At 54.2% G+C, this 8,865-nt stretch overlaps 1 pseudogene; it reads left to right on the top strand.

Annotated features, from left to right (window-relative positions):
- Positions 1-1,696: 1,696 nt before the first annotated feature.
- LOC147957304 (putative protein phosphatase 2C 37) lies at positions 1,697-2,483 on the top strand (annotated as a pseudogene).
- The last annotated feature ends 6,382 nt before the right edge of the window (positions 2,484-8,865 follow it).

Below are 8,865 nucleotides of genomic sequence, written 5' to 3'. Positions count from 1 at the left end.
ATGGCCCATCATGGGGTCCACCCACCGCCGTGGTGGCGCTCCTGGTCCGCAGCAGAATCCGCGTTGCCATTTGCGGGGACTCCCGCGCCGTGCTCTGCCGCGCCGGTAACGGCTTGCCACTTTCCAAGAACCACAAGGTGAGATTAATTGCCTCATGCATATTGCCTTTCTCTCCTTTGGTCTGGTCTGGCTATATGAATTTGAGCTTGATGCATAGATGCAGCTGGAGCCGCTGGTGGGATGGCGGCGGGAGAAGAAGTGTGCGCCTCCGCAGACAGGCAGCTGCGCGTACGGGGAATGCTTGCCATGTCGTGGGGTTTGGATACAAGTTGTTCCGAGGCGCACTCATACAACAAGTACTCCCTCCCGAAGAAAAGATAAAAGTCGTTTAGATCTCTTATATTTATTTACGGAAGGACTACCGCCTAGGTAGACCAAAAAGAAAGAAGTACTGCCTAAGACTGCTCACAGTGGGGAGTAACATAGAGTAGTAACTTGCCGATGTTACTAGTCTATGTTAGTACCTCCATAGTGGGTAGTAACATATGAGTGGTATCATGAAAGAGTTCATTTATTAGGCTATAGACTCATTATGCCTTGAAATGCGTGATGTTACAGTAACTAGCTAAGTTACCACAAACCCCTCTCTCCTCATTAATTAGCTGCCACATAAGCAATTTTGTATTGAAATGTGTGATGTTACTAGTTAAGTTACTTTCATTGTGACTAGTCTAAGCCTGGCACTGGGACGACCTTGCGACCTGAGTCAACGAAAACGTTGCAATCAGGAATGGGCCGAGCGATCTCGAACAGACAAGAGATAACAATCAATCTCAGACAGCAACCTCAGAAAGACTCACGGAAGAGCAAAAAATAACAACGGGAACTTACACATATCATGAGGCCTATAGTGGTTACACAGATCACCGTAGACGACGGACAGCCAAAGCAGCCGGCCTTTCCTCGGCGAAATAATTCCGGCGCCCTAGATCAGATCCCTGGAACACACGTCAGGCCCGAACCACCCGTCGTACCTTCGTGAACTCGCGGACCTAGGCGTGCACGGGCATGCCTCAGATCGGCCCGCGGGCGGAGAAACTTTTAACGACCCGCGGGTGGCCACTAAGCAAACGAATCTCTATCTCCGACCAAAGTTCCGTTGAATAAAAGGTGATTATCAAGGAGACCGGTGGAGGATTTAGCAAATCTTGATGTCAGGGTCAGAGTTACCTACACTTTAGATACATACATACATGCTTTGTTTTCATGCATTAACATTGGCTTTGTACATATCTATCTGATACTCCCTCCGTCCCATAATGTAAGACGCTTTTTGACTCTAGTGTAGTGTCAAAAAACATCTTATATTATGGGACAGAGGGAGTACAATATACAAAGAAACAAAAGTATGTGTAGAACACTTTTTACCAAATATGTGATCCACATTCTCTTTCAGAAATAGGCAATGAACATGTTTTTTTGCAAATATGTGATGAACATTTTTTTAGAAATATGTGATGGACCGTTTTTAAGTACACGGTGAATATTTCAAGATACGTGTGCTTGATCCGTGCGTTTCTTTATATATGCAAAACTGCTTCAGGAGCGCTCCCGTCTTCCTCCTCTGCTGCTTGGGTCTTCCTCTACAAAAATTAGGAGAAAGTACAGCTGAGCGCTCCAGTCTTCCTCTGTAGTTATGGCCAGGGCCGCCGGCGAGTCGGGAGCCAACCCCGCCATGGCCTTGGAGGAAGGTGAGGTCCAGTTCTCACCTCTCTTGTCCGGGTACTACGCATCCTTGGAGGAGTCAGACGGTTACGTTACAGGAGAGCTCCCGCATGCATGGTGGCAGCTCTCATGCACATCCCGCTGAAGTGACGGTAGCGGCTGTGTGGCCCATGTGACCCACGGTGTTTGGGTCGGCATCAGAGAAGGGGCTGCGCCCGTTCTTCTGCGCCTGGGCCGACGGCTCGCCCATGCATTTCTTTGCCGTCTTCGACGGCCACGGCGGCCTCAAGGTAACCTCCCCTCTCCTCACCTAGTCATTGCTTCACTTGGCCAGATTACAACACCTTTCACGCCATATCCAGGTCGAGTGCTCGACACATGTACACCTACCTTACACATTTTATTTGCTTGGTACGTGGCAGTGCAGGTGTCGGCGCTGTGCAGGGAACAGATGCACGCCATCTTGTTGGAGGAGCTGGCCGGCCCAGGAAATGACGAAGAGGCGGAGTATCGTGCGTGGGAGGCGGTGCTGAACCGGAGCTTCGAGCTGGCGTATGCACTAGGGATGGGGCTGGGGAAGAGGCGGACGCACTGCCGTGGTGGCGCTTCTGGCCCGCGGCAGCGTCCTGGTGGCCAACTGCGGCGACTCCCTTGCCGTGCTCTGCCGCGCCGGTGATGCCATCCCGTTTTCCGAGGACCACAAGGTGAGATTAATCGCGTCATGCACATTGTCTTTTTCTCCTATGGACAAATTTTGAGCTTGATGAGGCGTGGATATGATTGGAGCGGGCAGACGAGAGGGCGCGTGTTAAGGCGGCTGGAGGCAAAGTGTCGCGCTCCAACGACGGGTAGGTGCGGGATTGGGGGGCTTGCCATGTTGCGGGCTTCAGGTACATACGTATTACTACTATATCAAGGCGTGTAGTTTGTTTGGTTCTTATGCACATGTTTTGAAATACGCGGTAAACATTTTTGAAGCACACGATGAACATCAAATATGTGTTGAACAATTTGTCAAATAGAAGATGAATATTTATCAAATATGTGTTGAACACTTTATCAAATATCTGTTGAACACCTTTTCAAGTACATGATGAACACTTTTCTGGATACATGATGAATTTTTTTTTTGTATACACGATGAACTTTTTTCCATAGGAGCGTGGTGCAAAAACACTTCACGCCAGAACTTTTTTCGTCTTCATCCTGCAGACTACATGATACATCAATTAAATTAAGAGAGAGCAGTAGAATAATACCTTCTCCATTCCCCTGATCAAAAAGTGTCCACCAGAATAAAAAAGGCAGTCACTTTCCCTGAGTTCATGCAACCAAGATAAATTTGAATTAACCATAACTGGAAGGCGACCAATAGTAGCCAGATGAGTTTCATCCACAAGAACTCTCTTGTAGCCAAAAAGATCATTCTCTGTTTTAGACTTGTCACTTTTCTCCATAGAATAAATTTGTTAACAGTTTAGAGCACGTTGGTAATTGCTGACTCAGTGACTACAACACCTAAGTGCACAAATATGAGTATCCGATATTGATGAGGTAACTTCAGAATGCACACACCATGAGAAATCTTATCACATAGTTTATATAAGTAAATTAACATATCAACACAACTGTAGAGAGATGTTTTTCAATACAATAATCCTAGTATTGATGGGGTGCTGGTGCACGTATATATAAATATAGGGTAGGCCTCAACCTCAACTATACACAACTAGGAGATGGGCCACAACACGTAATACATGCAACACAAAATACAACTTAACACCCCCCGCAGTCGAAGCGTCGCCAGAGACACAGAGACTGGACCGAAACTCCTCGAAGACGGAAGTAGGCAATCCCTTAGTCATCACATCAGCAAACTGTTGCGACGTTGGCACATGAAGAACCCGAACACGGCCAAGGGCAACCTGCTCGCGCACGAAGTGAATATCGAGCTCTATATGCTTCGTACGGCGATGGTGCACCGGGTTGGCGGAAAGGTAGACCGCGCCGACGTTATCGCAGTAGATAAGAGTAGCTTTATGAACCTCACAAAACAACTCCTGGAGCAGCTAACGGAGCAAGAGCACTCAGCCACGGCATTAGCCACGACGCGATACTCTGCCTCGGCGCTGGAGCGGGAGACCATGGGCTGCTACTTCGATGACCAAGAGATCAACGAGGGCCCAAGGTAGACGCAGTAGCCGGACGTGGAGCGTCGAGTGTCGGGGCAGCTAGCCCAGTTGGCATCCGAGTAGGCCACGAGGTCGGTGGAGGCGGAGGCCGTCAGGGTGAGTCCCAAGGACATGGTGCCACGTATATAACGGAGAATACGCTTCACCAAGGTCCAGTGGGAGTCACGCGGGGCGTGCATGTGGAGGCACACCTGCTGAACAGCGTACTGCAGGTCGGGTCGAGTCAGCGTCAGGTACTGTAAAGCACCAATAATGGAGCGATAAAACGCTCCATCGGACGCGAGAGACCCCTCCAGAGCAGAGACCTTCGCCTTCGTGTCGACGGGTGTGGGCGCCGGCTTGCAGTTAAGCATACCGGCACGCTGCAGGAGCTCGTGGGCGTACTTCTGCTGATGCAGAAAGAAGCCGTCAGGCCGGCGGACCACCTCGATGCTGAGGAAGTAGTGCAGGGGCCCCAAGTCCTTGAGGGAGAACTCATCACGAAGACGAGCAGTCATCCGCTGAAGGAGATCGGGGGCGGACGCCGTGAGGATGATGTCTTCGACGTAGAGCAGCAGATATGCAGTGTCAGCTCCCTGATGATACACGAATAGTGAGGCATCGGAGCGAGTGGACCGAAAACCCAAAGACCGCAGGAAGGCTGCGATACGCTGGTACCAAGCCCGAGGCGCCTGCTTTAACCCATAAAGAGAACGGGAGAGCAAGCACATAAAGTCTGGGTGCTCGCCGTGGACGAAGCCAGTGGGCTGCTCACAGTACACCTGCTCGGCAAGGTGACCGTGCAAGAAGGCGTTGGAGACGTCCAACTGGTGCACAGGCCAGGCGCGCGAGACCGCCAACTGGAGCACGGCGCGGATCGTGCCCGGTTTAACAACCGAGGCGAAGGTGTCGGTGAAGTTCACGCCCGCGCGCCGCCGAAATCCGAACCACCCATCGAGCCTTGTAGCGCTCGAGAGAACCGTCCGGGCGAGTCTTGTGGCGAAACACCCACTTGCCAGAGATGATGTTGGCACGAGGGGGTCGCGGAACAAGCTGCCACGTGCGGTTGCGCTGTAGGGCATCGAACTCCTCCTGCATCGCAGCTAGGCAGTGGGGATGCCGAAGGGCAGCGCGAGCGGAGGTGGGGATGGGTGATGGCATCGACATCGAGGCAGTGCACGCATAATCGTCGGCGGAGTAGCGCGTTCTAGGCCGAGGCACTCCTGCTCGGGCACGGGTGGTCACACCAAGTGATGGGGCAGCAGGGCCGGCGGATGCCGCGGCGACGGGGGCCACGGCGGCGGGGGCACCCGGTGCAGCGATGGGGGCCGCGGCCGCGGAGGGGATCGCGGCAGCGGCGGCGGCGGAGGCCGCAACAGCGGCGGAGGACGCAGCAGCGGCGGCGGCGGCAGCAGCGCCGGCCAATCCGGCGGTGGAAGAGGCGACGGGCGAGGTTGACGTCGAGCCCGTCGCTGTGGTGGCGGGCGGGGTGCCGGGCTCAACCTCGTGTGAGGGAGACAGGGACCCTAGGGCCCGCTCAGACTCGACCTCGGGGGAGGGAGTCGGGAAGCTGGGTGGGGGTAGCAGAGGGCGCCGGGCCGGGGGGGGGGGGCGCCGGGGGGTGCCGCCGTGCATCGCTCCACGAAGGGGGCACGGGGGCCGGCGCCGAAGGAGCCGATGCCGTTGGAACCTGGAAAAAAGGGAACACCGTATCGACAAAGTACATGTGCCTCGAGGTGTACATGCGATGAGTGACAGAATCATAGCACCGGTAACCTTTGTTGTTAGGAGGGTAGACAAGGAAGATGCATCGGACGGATCGTGGTGCGAGCTTGTGTGGCGTGGTGGACGCGGTGCTAGGATAATAGAGACACCCGAAGATGCGGAGACCATCATAGTATGGTGGTGTGCCAAAGAGAAGATGGTGAGGGGCGTAGTTCCCCCGAGGGCGACATGAACGAATATTAACTAAGAGAGTGGCGGTGGCGAGAGCATCGGGCCAAAACCGAGCGGGCACGTTAGAGTGAAAGAGTAATGTGCGAACGCAGTCATTAAGAGTGCGGAGAAAGCGCTGGCGCGGCCGTTCTGCTGTGAAGTGTATGGACAAGTCAGACGAAAGATGGTACCGTGAGAGGCAGGAAGTGTGCGGAGAGCGACGTTGTCAAACTCTTTTTCGTTATCTTTCTGGAGTGCGAGTATGGGGCGACCGAACTTGGTGGTGACATAGGAATAATAGGCGGTGAGTGTGGCTAAAGCATTGGATTTACGACGAAGGGGAAAAGTCCACACATAATAAGAATAATCATCTAAAATCACCAAGTAGTATAGATAGCCCGTGTTACTCGCAACGGGAGAAGTCCAAACATCACTATGAAGTAATTGAAAGGGAAAAGTGGAAACTCAAGAAGACACACTAAAGGGAAGACGAACGTGCTTGCCTAAGTGACAAGCCTCACAAGAGTGCTCGTCGAGCTTATTACACGAGAAAGAGAAACTCCTAAGAATCTGACGTAAAGCGGTGTGGTTGGGGTGACCCAAGTGAGCGTGCCAAAGGTCAACGCCGGCGGCAAGGGCGGCGGGTGTGGAGGTGGAGGCGCCGGCGTGCACATAGTAGAGCTCATCGGGACTTTCACATCGATGGACCATCCGGGTACGGGCGTCTTTCATAGAAAAGCCAACACCATCAAATTCAACAGTAAGTGGGTTCTCACGAGTAAGACGACGAACAGAAACTAGGTTCGTGACTAATTCAGTTGAAACAAGAACATTGTACATAGTGATGGGTGTGGAAGTGGAGGGAAAACTAGTGCTACCGATATGACTAATAGGTAGGGAGGAGCCGTTGCCGACGGTGATACGAGTGGGTGTGTGAACGGGAGTGGAGGAGGTTAGGTTACCGGGATGAGCTGTCATATGCGCAGTAGCACCTGAGCCCATGTACCAGTCGCCTCCGCCGACAGAGCTACTCGGCAATGGCGCGGAGTGCTGGGCGGCGAGGAGGGCGGGGTCCCATGGCATAGGTATCGGCGGCGGCGAAAGGCCCCCGTAGGGCAGCGCCGGAGCGGGCGGGCCATAACCATCGAGGGGCGGCGGCACAGGGAGGGCGATGTAGCCGGCGCCGATTGACTGGTAAGGTGCGCCGACGAACCCCTGGTGGCCCGCGAGGAGATCCTGCGGGTAGTGCGGGGCCCACCCTGCGCCCTGGGCCGGCTGCTGCTGGGGAGGCGCGGATGGCGGCAACGGGCAATACCAGTCCGGAGAGGCCATCGATGGGGCGGGCGGAGCATGGCCACCAGCCATTGGCAGGGCCGGCTGCATGTGGTTGACGCCGGATGCGCCGTAGGCGGCGGTCGCGCCGTATGGCGGTGGGGCCGCACCGAAGGGTGCCGGTGGCGGGACAGCAGAGGCAGCGACGGACAGGCTGGTGAACGCCATCGGGGATCCGACGGCGGCAGCGGGCGGTCGGCGGTCGGCGGGAGAGCGGCGGCGGCGGCGCGGGAGGAGTCACGCGGCGGCGGCGGCGCAGGAGGAATCGCGCGGCGGCGGCGGCGGCGGCGGCGGGGTCGCGGCAGCGGCAGAGGCGCGGGAGGAGTCGCGCGGCGGCGGCGGCGCTGGGGTGGCGGCGGCGGCGGCGCGGGATGAGCGCACGGCGGCGGGGGCGGCGGCGGCAGCGGAAGACGAGGATCAAAATCTAAAAAACTGATATCATGTCCAGAGATGTTTTGCAATACAATAATCCTTGTATTGATGGGGTGCTGGTGCATGTATATATAAATACAGGGTAGGCCTCAACCTCAACTATGCACAACTAAGAGGTAGGCCACAACATTTAATACATGCAACACAAAATACAACTCAACAACAGTTCAATAGGATCAAGCGCATAAAGAATTAGCACACATCAGTGACATCCACAACTATGTAGCTAATCGGGGAACATCAAGCAACTATTTGTTCCTTGCTGCTCCATTTCATGTTGTGTCAATGGACTTGATTCTTCTATAAATAGAAAGACATGAAGAATAAGAAAAATCATGTACTTGTTAACAAACATCCACCACCGTGACCCTATGCGGCAATTCATACTGAAATCAGTGCTTACAAAACAATAGACATCAAGGAAGGAACACTGTGTAGACAAGATCAGCACTAATTCTTGAGAAGACACAGAAGAAGGTGGACGCCAAGAACGCTACTGCCACAGCTCTATGGGCTAGCGGCAACAACATTCTTCCAAGCGCCGGTGGTGAGCGCGCACCTTCCGGGGGCGCAGGACGAGGCAGCTCAGTCTCCTACGACAGCAACGGCCAAGGCTACCGCGGCGGTGGCGGCGGTGGCCGTGGACGTGGCCGTGGCGGACGTGGTCATGGACGCAGTGAACCATGGATGTTTAATCCGTGGACAGGGCTGCCAACTCGTGCAGGCCACGTACAACAGCCGGCGCCGTCCCAGCCTCAACCATGGCAGCAAACACGTGCATGGCGTGCTCCAGCTCCAGGCCTTCTTGATCCTCGTCCTACAAGCACTTCTCAAGCATATGCAACATATGCTCCAGCAACTGGCTACACCAACACGCATTTCACCAGGCGCCACCTCCTCCCACCTTGCAGCAGCAGCAACAACAGCTCGACCCTGCGCTTGTCACCGCCCTGAACAACATGCACTTCCCCAATGGTACATGTATTCCGGCGCTTCCTCCCATATGGCATCCGATCCGGGTAAACTTCAATCTCTCACACCATCCTCCGCTCACACAGTAACCGTTGGCAATGGTGCGTCTCTTCCCATCACTCATATTAGCTCCCAAACACTTGCATCTCTCTTTAAATCTCTCTATCTTCGCAATAATGTTGTAGTTCCCAAAATTATCAAAAATCTCGTATCTGTTCGTCAACTTACCATTAATAATTATTGTTCTATTGAATTTGATCCCTTCGGTTTTTCTGTGAAGGCCCTTCCATCCAAAACC

Source organism: Triticum urartu, chromosome 7A (assembly GCF_056163025.1).
Source record: "Triticum urartu cultivar PI428250 chromosome 7A, HENAU_Tu73, whole genome shotgun sequence".
NCBI classification, from domain to species: Eukaryota; Viridiplantae; Streptophyta; class Magnoliopsida; order Poales; family Poaceae; genus Triticum; species Triticum urartu.
Note: the sequence above shows the minus strand (reverse complement) of the source record. Positions and strands in the feature narration are given on the sequence as shown.